The 16639-nt window shown below is 45.8% G+C and overlaps 1 long non-coding RNA gene across 1 annotated transcript; it reads right to left on the bottom strand.

The window, feature by feature from the left end:
• Positions 1-8285: 8285 nt before the first annotated feature.
• Positions 8286-14040, bottom strand: LOC116564902. The gene is made up of 2 exons (XR_004275155.1): positions 12322-14040; positions 8286-8704 (listed from the first exon to the last, which is right to left on the bottom strand). It is a non-coding gene; the product is annotated as an uncharacterized LOC116564902 (long non-coding RNA).
• Positions 14041-16639: the final 2599 nt, after the last annotated feature.

The following is a 16639-nucleotide window of genomic DNA, read 5'->3' as shown; positions in this document are numbered from 1 at the left end:
ACTGAGAGGACTGTCCAATGACAGATCTGGTTTCTCACTATAGCTGCCAAAACCTCTCAGATCCCAGTTCCAGAAAGAGAGGACAACTATCTGTTTTTTTAAACCTAACAGTAAGAGAAAAAAGTCAATTGTATCTTCTACTACGCTACAGGTCTCAACATAATCATCACTGAATTTATTTCTACTGATTGCCAGGCACTGCACTAGGTGCTGGGATATACCAGAGAACTTTTTAACATAAAACACACTCACCTAATTAGCCGGCACACAAGACTAACAAAGGCTTAATCATTGGCCCATAAGGAATGTTAAGTGTGTTAGGGAAAGCTGAGTTCGTTTACCACAGAAGGAGCATCTACAATTAAATGATGACAGTAAAACATGTTTCAACAGTCTATCCAAGAGACAAAGAAAAAGGCCACATTCTGTGTTGCCTCCATCACCCATCATGGGATTTGTGCCCTGCCTGGGCCTCTCAAGCCCGGTCTGTTGATGAGTAAGTGGTTAAAGCTATGTCCCCTCCATGTGTGGCCACTGCCCTTGTAGGGGGCATTTTGAAGACACTGAAGAAGAATATAAAGGTTTCCTTGATTTTTGATGCACTTGGATGGTAAAACTTTAGACAATAAAAGAGATTTTAGCACTCAGATCAAGACTGCTAAGAATTAAATTCTCTGAGGAACCCATAAGAATAACATAAAAATACTTTTCTACTTGCTATGGTTTGAACATTAGCCCCCTCCAAAACTCACATTGAAAATCCTTGATGTGGCAGTATTGAGAGGGGCGGCTTTTAAGAGGTGATTGGGTCATGAGGGTTCTGCCTTCAAGAATGGATTAATCTACTAGTGGATTAGTGGATTGATGGGGTTGTTGGCTTTTACGAAGAGGAAGAGAGGCCTGAACTAGCGTGCTCAACCTCCCCACCATGCAATGACCTGCACCATCTTGGGAGTCTGCAGAGTCCTCACCAACATGAAGGCCCTTGCCAGATTTGACCTCTTGACCTTGAACTTCTCAGCCTCCATAGCTGTTTTTTTTTTTTAATTTACAAATTACTCAGTTCCAGATATTCTGTTATAAGCAAGAGAAAACAGACCAAGACACTATTTATTTATTTATTTGTTAATTTATTTATTTATTTGAGACGGTGTCTTGCTTTGTCGCCTAGGCTGAAGTGCAGTGGCATGATCTCAGCTCATTGCGACCTCTGTCTCCTAAGTTCAAGGGATTCTCCTGCCTCAGGCTCCTGAGTAGCTGAGATTACAGGTGCCCGCCGCATGCCCAGCTAATTTTTATATTTTTAGTAGAAATGGAGTTTCACCATGTTGGCCAGGCCGGTCTTGAAATCCTGACCTCAGGTGATCTGCCCACCTTGGACTCCCAAAGTGCTGGGATTACAGGTGTGAGCCACGTTGCCCAGCCCCAAGACACTATTGATGTGATATTTGAATACACTGAACTTGACACTCTAGGGAAGAACTCAAAACCCAGCTCATCTGAGCATGTGTGTGCACACAGAGAATTTGATCAAGGAAGGGGATACAAGACTGAGCTGTCACAAAATATCACAGTATGTAGTTTTTTATGGTGGCCTTTGAAGCACAAACCTTAGGAATTTTCAAACCCAGACTTATCAACATGGCTCACTTTTGAGAGGAACTGGCTGAGCTGAGAAGTAGCCATAGGCTACCAGCCTTGAGTGTGGTGTTTCTGGAATTCTGGTGATATGAATCTCACGTGAATATGAATCCCAGAATGATAATAAAATTTTAGACACCCTGGCCAAACTGTGGATGATTCCTGGATCCACTTAGTGCACAGATATCATGTTGTCTTTTACTTAACTCTTGCTGTAGAAACTGAGAACCCTCTCACTTACATAGACCCAGGTTCAGGAAAGAGACACAGCCAACTGATACACCCCACAGTTGTCCAGAAAGTAACATGCGAAACTGCAGTGTTTCTCATTGGTTTGTTCAAACACAATTGTGTTTAGCACTAAGTCTACAGTTCTAAGTCCAAGTGCTGACTCCACAGTAAGGCTGGATTTAAAGCCCTTCTCTGCCAATTATTAGCTCCATGACCTTGAACAAGTATTATAATCTCTCTGAGTGTGTCTCCTCACCCACCTCACATTGTGAAGATTAAACAATATGGTATATTTAAAGTACCTAGCACAGTACCTGGTATATAACAAGCACTCATTAAACATTAGGTATTATTACTGTTATGTAATAAATGTGACTAAACTTTTTGAACCAATTTGCATCTCCTCTGTTAAGACATATTGATGAAACACTAACGGATTTCTCCAGTGAAACAGTGCAAAACATTCATTGACCTGCACAGGTATGGATTTCTGACCCCGTGACACTCCTTCCTTGGGAAAAAAACAAGAATGTCTCTACTGAAGAATATCTGCAGAGAATAGAGGGAAACCAATGCTATATTCTCAGGCTGCTCCAGGCCCAGAAAAACAGAAACTGCTATGAGGGCTATGTACTAAACACTAAAAGAGGGAAAGATAAGCCAGCCCCAGAGCCTCAGGAGAAATGAGGGCAGATGTCTCAGGAGCTGGCCTGAGACACGCCACCTGGCAGAGTGCTTGTATAGCAGGAAGCCTCAGACCTCTGACTTTCACTGCTAGAGATCTGGCAGTCACAGTTACAGCACTTGGTGTGACCCGATGCCTTTCCGCACCAGCACTAGGGTAACTAGCTTATCTCTGTTTGCCTGGGACTTTCCCTGTTTTAGCACTGAAAGTCCCATATCCCAGAAACTTGTCAGTCCCAGGCAAACTCGACAGTTGATCCTTCTAAGCCCCAGCATGAAAGGTGCTGCTTGCACGGAAACCCCTGCAGCTCATGTCACTCATAACTGTGGTGAGCAAGTGCAGAGTGACGGCTGAAGGCACAGGAGGGGCTAGAGCCAGGCTGAGTTCTGAGATTGTCCCATGAAGGGGGAATTCATGAGAGCTGTGCATGGAGTTGAGGCAGACAGCACCACAGCCCACGGTGAACATGTGCCAGGGGAGGGCCAGACCAAGGCAGAGCCTTCCCAAGCTGGTTCACAGATTGGCACACACTGAAAACAACATTCTACATATTCTACATTGCACATTTATGCAGGGAACAGGGAGAAAATAATTGTCTTTGGTCCAAGTTGTATATGTACACTCTTCCTTTAGATTAAAGACAATTTTTTTTTTTTGATATGGAGTTTCGCTCTTGTTGCCCAGGCTAGAGTGCAATGACACAATCTTGGCTCACTGCAACCTCTGCTCCCGGGTTCAAGCGATTCTCCTGCCTCAGCCTCCCTAGTAGCTGGGATTACAGGCATGCGCCACCATGACTGGCTAATTTTTGTATTTTTAGTAGAGGTGGGGTTTTTCCACGTTGGTCAGGTTGGTCTCAAACTCCAGACCTCAAGTGATCCACCCACTTCAGCCTTCCAAAGTGCTGGGATTACAGGTGTTAGCCACCACGCCCGGCCTATTAAATTATCACATGTACTGACTATATGGCAAAAGCATAAGCATAATTAGAATTGGCTTTCATTTCAGTTTTTCATTTATTTTAATGATTAATGTTAAACACTTATACATACTAAGAAGATAGGTTACTTAAATGGTTATGGTCTTAGAGGCCTCTGGGGGGGAATATATATATATGTATATATATGCATATATCTATATATGCACATATGCATGTATGTATGTATATACGTGTGTGTGTGTGTGTGTGTGTGTGTATATATATATATTTTTTTTTTTTTTTTTGAGACAGGGTCTCACTCTGTCACCCAGGCTGGACTGCAGTGGCGCCGTCATGGTTCACTGCAGCCTTGACCTCCCAAGCTCAAGCCATCCTCCTATCTCAGCCTCCCAAGTAGCTGGGACCACAGGTGCAGCCACCATACCTGACTAATTTTTGCATTTTTTGTAGACATGAGGTTGAAGATATCTTTAAAAATTTTTTTCTAATCATATGTTGGCAAAATTCCCCTACTTTTCTTTGCTGAATTCCTTTAAAAATGTATTATTATTATTTTGAAATGCTGTTTATTAATTTTTTTACAGAGAGATGGGAGTCTCACTATGTTGCCCAGGCAGGTCTTGAACTCCTGGGCTGAGGCGATCCTCCTGCCTTGGCCTCCTAAAGTGCTGGGATTACAGGCAGGAGCCACCGTGCTCGGCCTGTTTGCTCTATTCTTTTTAAAATTTTTGTTTGTCTCTTTTTGTTTGTTGTGTAGTTATTCATTTTATGAATCTCCTTATGATAAATATTAAGGGATTTTTACAATTTAGATAATACAATATATTCATTGTTTGCTGTAAACAGTGATACTTCCAATTTTTGGATGACTTGGACTCCTGACTGCCGGCAACAGCCCACTGGCTGGTCTGAGTACCTGTCATAGTCTGAGCTTGAAGGTATAGCCTACAAAAACCTCAAGACAGAAAGCCCAGAACCAGAAGAGAACATTTTTTAAAACGCTCCTCTGTTTCCATGAGAGTGCACTGTCTGCTGTGGAAAGGATGGAGCCGGTGCACATTCTTTTTCTTTTCTTTTTTTGTTCTTTGAGACGGAGTTTCGCTCTTGTTGCCCAGGCAGGAGTGCAATGGCACGATCTTGGCTCATCGCAACCTCCGCCTCTTGTGTTCAAGCAATTCTCATGCCTCAGCCTCCCGAGTAGCTGGGATTGCAGGCATGCGCCACCACACCCAGCTAATTTTGTATTTTTAGTAGAGACGGGGTTTCTCCATGTTAATCGGGCTGGTCTCAAACTCCCGACCTCAGGTGATCCACCTGCCTCAGCCTCCCAAAGTGCTGGGATTACAGGTGTGAGCCACCGCGCCCGGCCACATTCTATCAGCTATGTAGAGTCATGCAGGGAAGCTGACTGGTTGCTGTCCAGCTTCCAGGTTATTCTGGCATCATACTAACTCCCCTTTCCAAGTGGTGCCCAGACCTGTTCACGCTCACCCCTCCCTATATGACTCAGGCAGGAGCTCTCTGTACTCTTGTCAGCCAGAGAAAAGCTCATGTCTCTGATGTAGAGATGAAGTGGGCACAATTACATCAAAAAGAGAGAGGGAGAGCTCACTTGTGAAAGCTCTGATTTGGTATAAGGAAACAATCAGGAGCAATTGTAGATTTTTTTCAATTAGAAAAATGAGTTTAAAACAATATACTCGATTGTTTAATTAAACAGCCACTATGTGCATGAACTTTAGGAGGCACCGGGTAACCAAGGATGCCCAGAGCCCAGCCCCTACACAGAGGATTCCAGCCAGTGCAGGGTGGGGGTGCAGGCTGTGCTCCAGTCCACCCTCTGCAGCTGTCCCTGTGCTCAGACTCCTCCCAACACACAGCTTAAGAAGTGCCTTCCAATCTATCAGGCCTCCTGACCTAGTGTTTGCTGAAGGTGGATCTGTTTCCTTCCTTCCTTTCTTTCTTTCTTACTCTTACTTTATCTTTATCTCTCCCTTCCTCCCTTCTTTTTATCTTTCTTTCCCTCCCTCCCTCCCTCCCTCCCTCCCTCCCTTCCTTCCTTCTCCCTCCCTCCCTCCCTCCCTCTCTCTCTCTCTCTCTTTCTTTTGAGTTTTGCTCTTGTTTTCCAGGGTGGAGTGCAGTGGCACAATCTTGGCTCACTGCAACCTCCGCCTCCTGGGTTCAAACAATTCTCTCGCCTCAGACTCCCAAGTAGCTGGGATTACAGGTGTGTGCCACCACGCCCAGCTAATTTTTTCTTTTCAGTAGAGACATGGCTTCACCATGTTGGCCTGGCTGGTCTCAAACTCCTGACCTCAGGTGATCCACCTGCCTCAGCCTCCCAAACAGGTGCTCCACCTGCCTCGGCCTCCCAAATTGCGGGGATTACAGGCATGGGCCATTGTGCCCGGCCTGGTTTTCTCTCTTTTTTTGGTGGGGGGACCAGAGTTTTCTCTGTTATCGCCTAAGCTGCAGTGCAATGGTGCAATCTCAGCTCACTGCAACCTTCACCTCCTATAATCTCAGCTACTTAGGAGGCTGAGGCATGAGAATCGCTTAATCGTTGGGATTAGAGGCACAGGGGTTTCACCATCTTGGCCAGGCTGGTCTCAAACTCCTGACTTCAAGTCATCCACCCACCTTGGCCTCCCAAATTGCTGGGATTACAGGCATGAGCCACCGTGCCTGACCTGGTTCTGGTTTTCTCCATTCCTGCAGCATGGCTTTCATCACCTTCTCCACCTCCCCTTCCTCCTTGTTCACACACATGCTTCTTTGAAAAATGTCATTGCCACCTCCTGTATATATGGCACGGAACCAGACCCTGGCCGCTGCTGTTCACAGCACAAAAAGCAGGCCATAGTAGAAGAGCTGGGCCAAGCAGGCCTGTGCTGTCAGGACAGCAGTAAATTGCAGCTGCTCCAGACCCAATACATGACAGTCTGAAGGGTGGCTTCTTTTCTAGTGGATGAACGTATCTGAATGAAAGTGTTAGAATGATAAGAATGTTAAATCACACTTATTTTAATATTTAACAAAATGTCTTGGCTAAGGAAAAAACTAAGTCATTGGAGTAATTGCAAAAAATCAAAGTCTGGCAGTCCCATGGTTAGAGCCCTGTTTCCAGAGTAGTCCGCTCCCTGGCTCTGCCCTTGTGCACCCCAAAACAGCCTGGCCTGTAAATGGAAAAGCACACGTGCCATGAGTGTGTGTGTGTGTGTGTTAGGGACACCATCAGAGAGTGACAGAGCAGAGGCAGAACTGAGGCTTGAAGCTGCTGGTGGGTTAGAATTTCTACTCAGGGCTGGAGCTCAGGTAACCTGATGGGGTGAGGTGGGAATGAGAAGGCAGCTGACATGTTACAAAGCGGCGCTCACAAAGCACTTTATGTTCAACTGAGAAAACACCAATCATTCATTCACAGCAAAGGAAGGGAAGTGCTGAAGGAAACTAGGGTGTCCTAGGTCCTACCCCCATCCACTCCAGGTCACACTGTATTCCCCGATTCCTGGCTGGGGTTCTCTGGTCAATAACTTTTCCCTGGACACATGAATAACAAAAGGACTTTGAACTTAAACTTCATTACATCAGAAAGTCACTGAACCTTGACCTGCTAGTTTTGGATTTTCTGCAAAGAGATAATACTGCCACCCGTCTCTACAATCTCTTTACGCGTAGTCTCTGTTGGTTTAAACTGTCCTTGGTAACCATTTCCTATCTCTTCTTAAACGTGATGTTCCCAAATTTCTTTTGGTTAAATGTTGTATTCTCTGTTCACTTCTCAAAATATGCTGTGTGTTAGTATACAGTGAGTGGACATTGCTTTTCAACAGTGATCAAATGACATGGGGACTAGGAGAGGACCACTCTCTTCTTCGGGGCATGACTGCCTGCCCTGGGCCCTGCTGCCCTCCCCTAGACACTGCTACCTGATTCTGGGCACCGCTTCCTCACCCTAGGCACTGCCCACCTGCTGGACCCTGCCCTCTCCTGCCCCAGCTGAGGCCACAAGTGCCCAGGGCCATACAGAGATCTGTGCAGACTGCAGAAGAAGGTCTCTTTTCTCTGCTGTGTTACAAGCAGTCAATAGGCATCAAAACAGAGATGCCTGAACTTCCTGAGGTCCTCTAGGGACAGCCTCTTCAGGTCCCACTTGTAATAGAACTCAGATAGGAGTTCACAGTAGGGTTGAGCCACAAGTCAAGTCTCAGTGACACTCTCGTTCCCATTGACCACGCAGGCTCTGCTCCCAGGCCAGGCCTGTTGGTCCTGCCTGCCAGCCCCACTGCAGGTGGTGGCCTGTCCCACTAGTACCCAGAGAGCCACAGCACAGCTTGGAGGAGGCCGAGGCTCTGGGACTGTACACAGAACATACTAGCTATCTATGCAGCTCTGTCCTGTTTAATTTAGGAGCGGGAGCTCAAACTTTTAGTAGACATGGGACACATATTAGAAATCAAAGCTTGGTCAGGCGCATGGCTCACGCCTGTAATTCCAGCATTTTGGGAGGCCTAGGCAGGCGGATCACCTGAGGTCAGGAGTTTGAGACCAGCCTCACCAAAATGGTGAAACCATCTCTACTAAAAATACAAAACATTAGCTGGATGTGCTGGTGGGCACCTGTAATCCCAGCTACTTGGGAGGCTGAGGCAGGAGAATCGCTTGAACCTGGGAGGCGGAGGCTGCCATGAGCCGAGATAGCACCATTGCACTCCAGGCTTCCGCTCCAACAACAGCAAAACTCCACCTCAAAAAAAAAAAGGAAAGAAAAATCAAAGCTTATTGAACAAGTGTCAAAGCTCAATATTTATGCAAATCAAGGAATGCAACAAAATATACATTAGCATGTCATTCATGATATGCTGAGTTAACATAAATAATGGCAGTCATATCATGTTCATAGACATACAATTTCAAACGCAGACTTCAGGACAGCCAGTTGAAGGTAGAAATGGTGAGGTTTTTAAAAGAAAAATGCCTTTTTCTTTTTATGTTGTCTCTCATCTGTGTCACTATGGCATGATTCTAGGTGATTTTATAAGTGCCAGCACTTGCACTGTTTCCTGAACCAGTCTAGGCTTCTGTTTGGGGAAACCCACCCTGATGGAGTGACGCAGGAGTTGTCGCACTGTGGGGCACAGAACACAGGGCAGGATTTAGATCCTGTTCAGAATTCTGCCTCTGCCACTTGCCGGCTGTGCAAATCCCTACACAAGAATTATGATACACAAGACCAAGAGAGAAAGTTAGATGATGAGAATTATATATCTTTTCTTTTCCCTCCCTCCCTCCCTCCCTCTCTCTCTCTTCCTTTATTTTTCATTCTTTCTTTTTCTTCCTTCCTTTCTCTCCTTCCCTCCCTCCCTCCCCTTCCTTCCCTCCTTCCTTCCTTCCCTTCCTCCCTCCTTCCCTTCCTCCCTCTTTCCTTCCTTCCTTCCCTTCCTCCCTCCTTCCTTCCCTCCTTCCTTCCTTTCCTCCCTCCCTTTCTTTCCTCCCTCCCTCCCTTTTCTTTCTTTCTTTCTCTTTCTTTTCTCTTTCTTTCTCCTTCCCTTCCCTTCTTCCCTTCCCCTCCCTTCTCTTGTTCTGTTTTGTTCTGTTCTTTCTGTTCCTTTCTCTCTTTTCTTTTCTTTCCATGATGTTTTGCTACATTGCCCAGGCTGGACTCAAACTCCTGGGCTCCTAGTAGTCTCATCAGCTACTAGATACTCCTAGATGCTGATGAAACTGTCAGGCACATGCCATGACACCCAGCTTGATAGGGATTCTTAATTGATTTTTCCGTTGGTCTGTATTTGATCTATTATTTGACCTATTTTAAGTATTTTTCTTTTATTTAAATAACAATTTTCCCCCTTTTTTTGAGTCAGAGTCTCATTCTGTCGCCCAGGCTGGAGTATAGTGGCACGATCATAGCTCACTGCAGCCTCCACCTCCCGGGCTGAAGCAATCCTCCCACCTTAGCCTCCAGTGTAGCCGGGACTGCAGGTGCATGCCACCATAACAGCTAATGTTTTTGTTTTTCCTAGAGACAGCATCTGACTATATTACCAGGCTGTTCTCAGACTCCTAGGTGTAAGTGATCCTCCCAACTTGGCTTCCCAACGTGCCGGGATTATAGATGTGAGCCACCATGCCCAACCTCAGGAACCATATTTTCAATGGAAAATTTCTGATTCTTTAAAAAACTGCTTTTCCCCACCCTTGCTTTGAGATTTCGATGAATAACATGGCTGGATTTAATTTATTACTTGGGCAGGCACCTAGCAGAGTGGTACTTGGAGGAAAGGATTTAAAAGGCCTATGGGCATGGTGGCTTATGCCTGTAATCCCAGCACTTTGGGAGGCCAAGGCAGGAGGATTACGAGGTCAGGAGATTGAGACCATCCTGGCCAACATGGTGAAACCTCGTCTCTACTAAAATACAAAAAATTAGCTGGGCATGGTGGCGTGCACCTGAAGTCCCAGCTACTTGGGAGGCTGAGGCAGGAGAATCACTTGAACACAGGAGGCAGAGGTTGCAGTGAGCAAAGATCACACCATTGCACTCCAGCCTGGGCAACAAGAGCAAAAACTCTGTCTCAAATAAACAGCCTTGAAAAAGGCTCCCTGTAGAAAGGCCAGCTGAGCATGGCATTCCAGATGTGAGCGGCTCCAGAGCAGGGGCTCCAGGTTCACAGGGAATGGATCTCTACCATTCCCTTTAAGCAAGGTCCATACTCCTACCCTCAACTTTGCCAACGTATTCCTTCCAACGAATAGCCAAACTCCCATTTCTATCTGTCCAAATCCTGCCCAACCCTCAGGGTCAATTCAAAGTGTCCCCTATCCATGATACCTTCTTACCTCTCCCCCTGTCCACCCTCAGCTGGAAACGATCCACTCCCCGCACCCTCACTCTCCTGCAAATCCTACAGCACCTGGTTTCTTTAATGTACCAGTTACGATTAATGACTGGCTATATGATTCACATGGCCCAATGCAAGATGACAACCCAGGGCCCTTGCTAAAAATTCATTAAGAATTTCGGCCAGGCTCAGTGGCTCATACCTGTAATCCCAGAACTTTGGGAGGCCGAGGCAGGTGGATCACTCGAGGTCAAGAGTTCGAGATCAGCCCGACAAACATGGTGAAACCCCGTCTCTACTAAAAATACAAAAATTAGCTGGGCATGGTGGCAGGCGCCTGTGACCCCAGCTACTTGGGAGGCTGAGGCAGGAGAATTGCTTAAACCCAGGAGGCGGAGGTTGCAGTGAGCCGAGATGGTGCCATTGCACCCCAGCCTGGGCAACAGAGCGAGACTTAGTCTCAAAACACAAACAACAAAAAAGAATTTCAAGACAGCAACAGCTACAGCAGGGCATTCCACAAGCACAGGGTCCTTTTACAGGACCCACACCTGGGAAGCCAGCCTGGTGATTATACTCGCAGACTCCAGTGGGAAGCTGAAAGTCCTCTGGGCAAACACAATCTTTTAAATGTCTACTGGAATCTCCTCCCAGAGAAGCTTCTGAGCTGCTCCCCTCTCCCTCCTGAACTCTGTTTCAGTGCCCCAGCACCTCTGTGCCCGCTTCTCCACCTTGCCGGAGACTTAGCTGTGTGCTCTGCGTCCCGAGCCCCCACCAGCCACTCTGGTCTATGCCTACTGCCCTCTTCTCCTTCAGTATTGCCTCATTGTTTCCCTGAGTTGGCAACTGTTCCTTGTAGCTCAGGAACAGTGGTGTTCTTTGTAGCAGCACAAAAAGTAGGGAAAGATTGATCAGTTATTTTCCTATAATACCACTATCCATCCCCCTTTCTTTCTGGTTTCTCTTGTTATAGGAAGTTGCTGACATATAGCCCTCTCTTTGCCAGCATGTTGATGCAAAAAGATGTGGCCCCTAGCAGTCTTTACCTCTTATATTTCTACTGTCCGAGTAAGTGGTAATATAGCCGCTTACCTGATGCCAGGAATGCTAAGCATACTATCTTATTTAATGTTCTCATTAGTCCTTTGAAGTATACATTGCTGCTATTCCTTTTACAGAAGAATAAAATGGGATGCAGCAAGGCTAAGTAACTTGCCCGAGGTGATAAAGCTAAGGAGCCCTGACTCTTAGCCACTAGGATGTATTGCTTCTAGAGATGGGCCACTGGAAGGCAAAGACCATAGCTTGGTCTTTAGTGTTCCCTATGTTAGCTCTTTGTGCTGTCAGTACTAGTGTGTTATTAGGGCTATTAAGAACTCTCATCTAGTGGCTGGGCACAGTGGCTCACACCTGTATTGCCAGCACTTTGAGAAGCTGAGGCAGGTGAATCACCTGAGGTCAGGAGTTCGAGACCAGCCTGGCCAACATGGTGAAACCCCATCTCTACTAAAAATACAAAAATTAGCTGGGTTTGTTGGGCACCTGTAATCCCAGCTTCTCGGGAGCTTGAGGCAGGAGAATCGCCTGAACCCAGGAGGTGGAGGTTGTGACGAGCCGAGATCGTGCCACTGCACTCCAACCTGGGTGACAGAGTGGAACTTCATCTCAAAAAAAAAAAAAAAAACACACCAAAACTCCCATTTATTGTTAGCTTACCATGTGCCAGGCCCTACGCTGAGCGCTCTGCAAATGTTATCTCACTATTTTCAGCTCATCTCTTCTAGCCAGGTTTCATTGCCCATATTTAACAGATGAAGAAACAATGGCATAGCCAGATTTACTCTCCAGGTTGGTCCCATAGCAAGTAAATAGTGGCACCAGGGTTTGGACTTGGGTTTATCCTGATTCTCAATGTAAGCGCCTAATCAGGTTGCTCCCATGCCCCTACCTCCCACCCACCCAGCCTCTCTCCATCTTACCCTAACCTTCCTGCAAGTATCCATCCTCCCACGGCTCAGTCTCCATTAGAATCTGTATTCTGGAAACTCAATCTGTTGCTTAACCCACCAAATGATCTCGCTGCCTGTTGCATAATCCCAGCACAGATAGAAAATCACCCAATTAGCTGCCCTGGCCCTGTCATCTGCACTCTCTCAACTTCAAGTTGTCTCCTTCTACTATTCTAGCAAGAACGTGAGAGGCAAAGACTCCCCACATCCTTAAGTGTATTCAAGAGATCAGACTACAATGAGTGAAGAAATGCTACAGCCAAGAGCCATGCCAGATCCAAGTAGAGTGGAAGGCTTAGCCCCTCTTACGGGTCTTCCATTAGCCTCATACATTTTCCCTCTCAACATCCAATAAGTCTCATCAAGGCAATCTATGGAGAAGAAGGACCTGTTTGTTGGTTTCACTGCTAATCCTTCTGAGGGTCCAGATAAGCCTCGGTAGCTATAGAATTAATTTCACTTCTAATCACAGGATGATTCATCCTATTATTGAATCATTGGTGCTAGTCCTGCCTGGTCAATAGGATAATGATGTAGTCTCAAAACTAATTCACCTGAGAAGTATCTAAAAGAATAGGGTTCTTGGAGGCCAGAGAAGAGAACAAGATAGAGCACAGATGTCTCTAAATACCTAAAGCATAATATAGAGACCAGGGATTTAGTCTGGATACTGTGTAGCTCCTGAGGGCAAAATCTGGGTTTGCTGGTGAGGTTACAAGGCAGGCAGAGAAAATCTCTTAGTAATCAGTGCGAAGCGACAATATTCCATGGGCTGCCAGAGTGCTGGAGAGGCCCACATAGCTCCACATCCTCAAGCAGACACCAGATGCAGAGGGAAGCTATGCATTGAGTGATGGGCTGGTCCAGAGCACCCCATCAGTGCTCAGGTTTGGGGCCCAGTGGTGCTGTGCAGCAGGCAGGTGCTGGGAATCAAGAGTAAAAAAGACATGGACACCGCTGCCATCTGGAAACGCTTCCACCTCAGGACTGTGCTGCTCAGGCTGCGGGCAAGAACCACAGCCTACACTTCTCTTGCATGTTCACAACAGTTGTATGGCATCAGACCCAACAGTGAGCACCCGGAAGACACGAATTCTACCTTTCATTTGTGTTTCCTTAGCACCTAGCACAATGTCCAAGAAACAGTTTTGAAGTTAATGAATGTGTTCAGAGAATACCCAATATGTGTCAATAAATGGATCCATAGAATCTTCAATATTGACTCATTGTTGAAGGGACTCATTCCAATCCCAATAATCCACATGATGGATAAAGAAGTGCCTAAATGTGATAAGGTACAATGAGTTACTTCACTCCAGTGGCCTCTGTGTAGCCTTCAATGGTAAGGCCATGGCTCTTCTGAAAATCTCCACGTCCAAGGACATCAGCAAGCACAGCATGGGGCTCATTAGAAGATGATGATTTCACCTGCCCTTTTCCTTCTTGTCTGAAGGGTGCCACTCACTCACCTTGCTTTGAAGATATCAAAGTTTGGTGACAGAAACCGGCAGGAAAGATGAATGTGATTACTTGCATTGACTAGCATTTTCCCTGAAAAACATCTGATTAGGAACAGTGTAATCATTTACCCTTTATTTATCTTCCAAACCTGAAGTAGAGATAACTCCAATATCACCTGAGTCATCACTAAAGTCAACAAGTCAAAGTGTTTTTTGGAAAAACTGAGATCCAGATATTTTCTACTGACTGAAATTATGGGCACAAACTAATTTTTAAATTATTTAATTCTTAACCTAACTCAATACATTCTGCTATTTCTTTTTTTATATATCAACAAGAATGAGTTTGAATCAGTTCTTTTCTAACATAGCAACATGCAGCCATGTTTCCTATTGTTAAGAATAATGATTTGCTCAATTTAGTGTCTAGCAGGAGGTGGGTGTCTAGCAGCCAACCTCCCCAGCTTTTCTTAGGCCTCATATACTTTTGGTTTGGGGTTAAGACAGAAATAAAGTGATTGGGCTAAATCCAGGCCCTGTCATTTCCTTGGTGTGTGATGTGGTCAAATGCCAGAACCCCTCGGCCTTTTTTTTCTCTGTAAAGGAGGAAGGATAAGGATGGTACAGCTCTCGTGCCTTTTACAGATAAGAAGTCAGTAACAGGAGCTATGGTGATGGAGCTGCTGTTCCAGGCCTGGAAAGCTCAAATCCCTGATTTCTTTAACCGTGAAGTGATTCTAAGACAGAATGTTTCAGTGAGCGTCAAGGGCACATTGAACAGTATGTAGTAGGAAGTCTCCCTCCTACTATACAAAAGAGAATGGAAGGTTTCCCATTGTTTCTTATGTGATGGTGAAAAGGTTACTGCAACAATTGCTGTGTTTTGGGACCCACTGCACACATAGGGTCACCAGCCCAAATGTCGAAAGAACTTCCCTTGAAAGAGAAAAAAGATTTGATGAAGCAGAAACATTTTTTATCTTTCCTTTTTATTGAGACAGAGTCTTACTCTGTCACCCAGGCTGGAGTACAGTGACGGGATCTCGGCTCACTGCAATGTCCACCTCCCAGGTTCCAGTGATTCTCCTGGCTCAGCCTCCAGAGTAGCTGGGAATACAGGCATGCGCCACAATGCCCGGCTAATTTTTGTATTTTTAGTAGAGACAGCATTTCTCCGTGTTGACCAGGCTGATCTCAAACTCCTGACCTCAGTTGATCCGCCCGCCTCAGCCTCCCAAAGTGCTGGGATTACAGGCATGAGTCACTGCGCTTGGCCAGAAACATTTTTTCTGTCTCAGGTTTAGATTATGTCTCTTTCCCAGGGCAGGACGAAGGTGCAGCAAGAGAGGCCTAGAGCACAGAATGTAAGAAGCAGCCACCCCGAGGGAGAGGCCCGCTGGAATTGTGCAGCTCTTCCTTGCCCTACCCTAGTCCGGGCCTTAGGCTTCCCTTTACGTGTTATCAAACGCATTTTCCTTTCTGGGGTTTGGATTTGCAGAGCTAGGTCATGGTTATGAGGGCAGGGTTGGAGGAAAATTTGTAGATCCCTTTTTCCACCCAAAAGATGGAGCCATCGCTTAGGGTCATTTTTGCCACGCTGCATCTGGGTCCACATCTCCCAGCTTTGGCATTGAGTACAAGGGGCTCTTCCTAATTGTGGGTTGATGTCCTCCAGGCCACTTGGTGCTAAGTCACCTTCACAAGAAACCAGATGGGTCCTCGGACGAGGGTGATTTGCATTCCATTTGTTGGGGCTTTACATTGGAGAAATAAATCCCAATCTGTCTCCACTGGAAATTATGATAATCTGTATAATAACATTATGATAGTTTCATGTAATAACAAAGTTCTTTGCTGATCAGGTATTGCTGGACTAAATGAGTCCAGATGAGCTCCTTCAGAGCACCTGGTTCTCATTACTCTGTGTCCAGGAAGCTGATAACACAGATAGTAGGTGCTCAATAAATCTTTGTTCATTGAACATATGAATGAAGAAACATCCAGTCTCTGGATGAAATTAAGATGCAGTCTACTGGGGCCTAGGTCCTTTACGCACCAGAAAGGGCAGAGCCCTGAACCTGACCTAATGACTTAAAAACCAACCACTGCTATTTCCTTCCTACAGAAACTGGTCATCTTTCTGACTTGTGCTGACATGCAGTTTTTCATCTTCTGTTTTGTGAGAGGCTGGTTTCTAGCTATCACCTGAGCTCTTGATGCATGACTGGATATTTCACACCTTCCTAGAGCTATCCTTTTCCTCCTACACCCATGTCCACTAATGGAACCAACCTCTGAGAAACTGTGACCCTGAGCTTATGGTGCTCTTTCTTCTTCTGGTTCCTGGTCTGCAACTATAAACACTGAATTCTGTCTTGAAATAGTTTAAATACATCACATGCCCTAGTGGCTCCTTGGCAAAGAAAAATTCAAAAATCCTCGTGCCATCCTTAGCTGCTGCTCGAGGTTGGATGTTTGTCCCTGCAAATCTCATGTTGAAATTTAATCCCCAGTGTTGGAGGTAGGGTCTAATGGGAGGTGTTTGAGTCATGGAGACAGATTCTTCATGAAGGGCTTGATGCCATCCTGGTGGTAATGAGAGAATGCCCACTGTATTATTTTCCATGAGAGCTGGTTGTTAAAAAAAAAAAAAAAAAACAACCTGGCGGCTGGGTGCCGTGGCTCATGCCTGTAATCCCAGCACTTTGGGAGGCCAAGGCGGGCGGATCGCGAGGTCAAGAGATCAAGACCATCCTGGCCAACATGGTGAAACCTTGTCTCTACCAAAAACACAAAAATTAGCTGGGCATGGTGGTAGTCCCAGCTAC

This window comes from Sapajus apella, unplaced genomic scaffold (genome assembly GCF_009761245.1).
Source record: "Sapajus apella isolate SASKATOON/1434 unplaced genomic scaffold, GSC_monkey_1.0 scaffold38, whole genome shotgun sequence".
NCBI lineage: Eukaryota > Metazoa > Chordata > Mammalia > Primates > Cebidae > Sapajus > Sapajus apella.
Note: the sequence above shows the minus strand (reverse complement) of the source record. Positions and strands in the feature narration are given on the sequence as shown.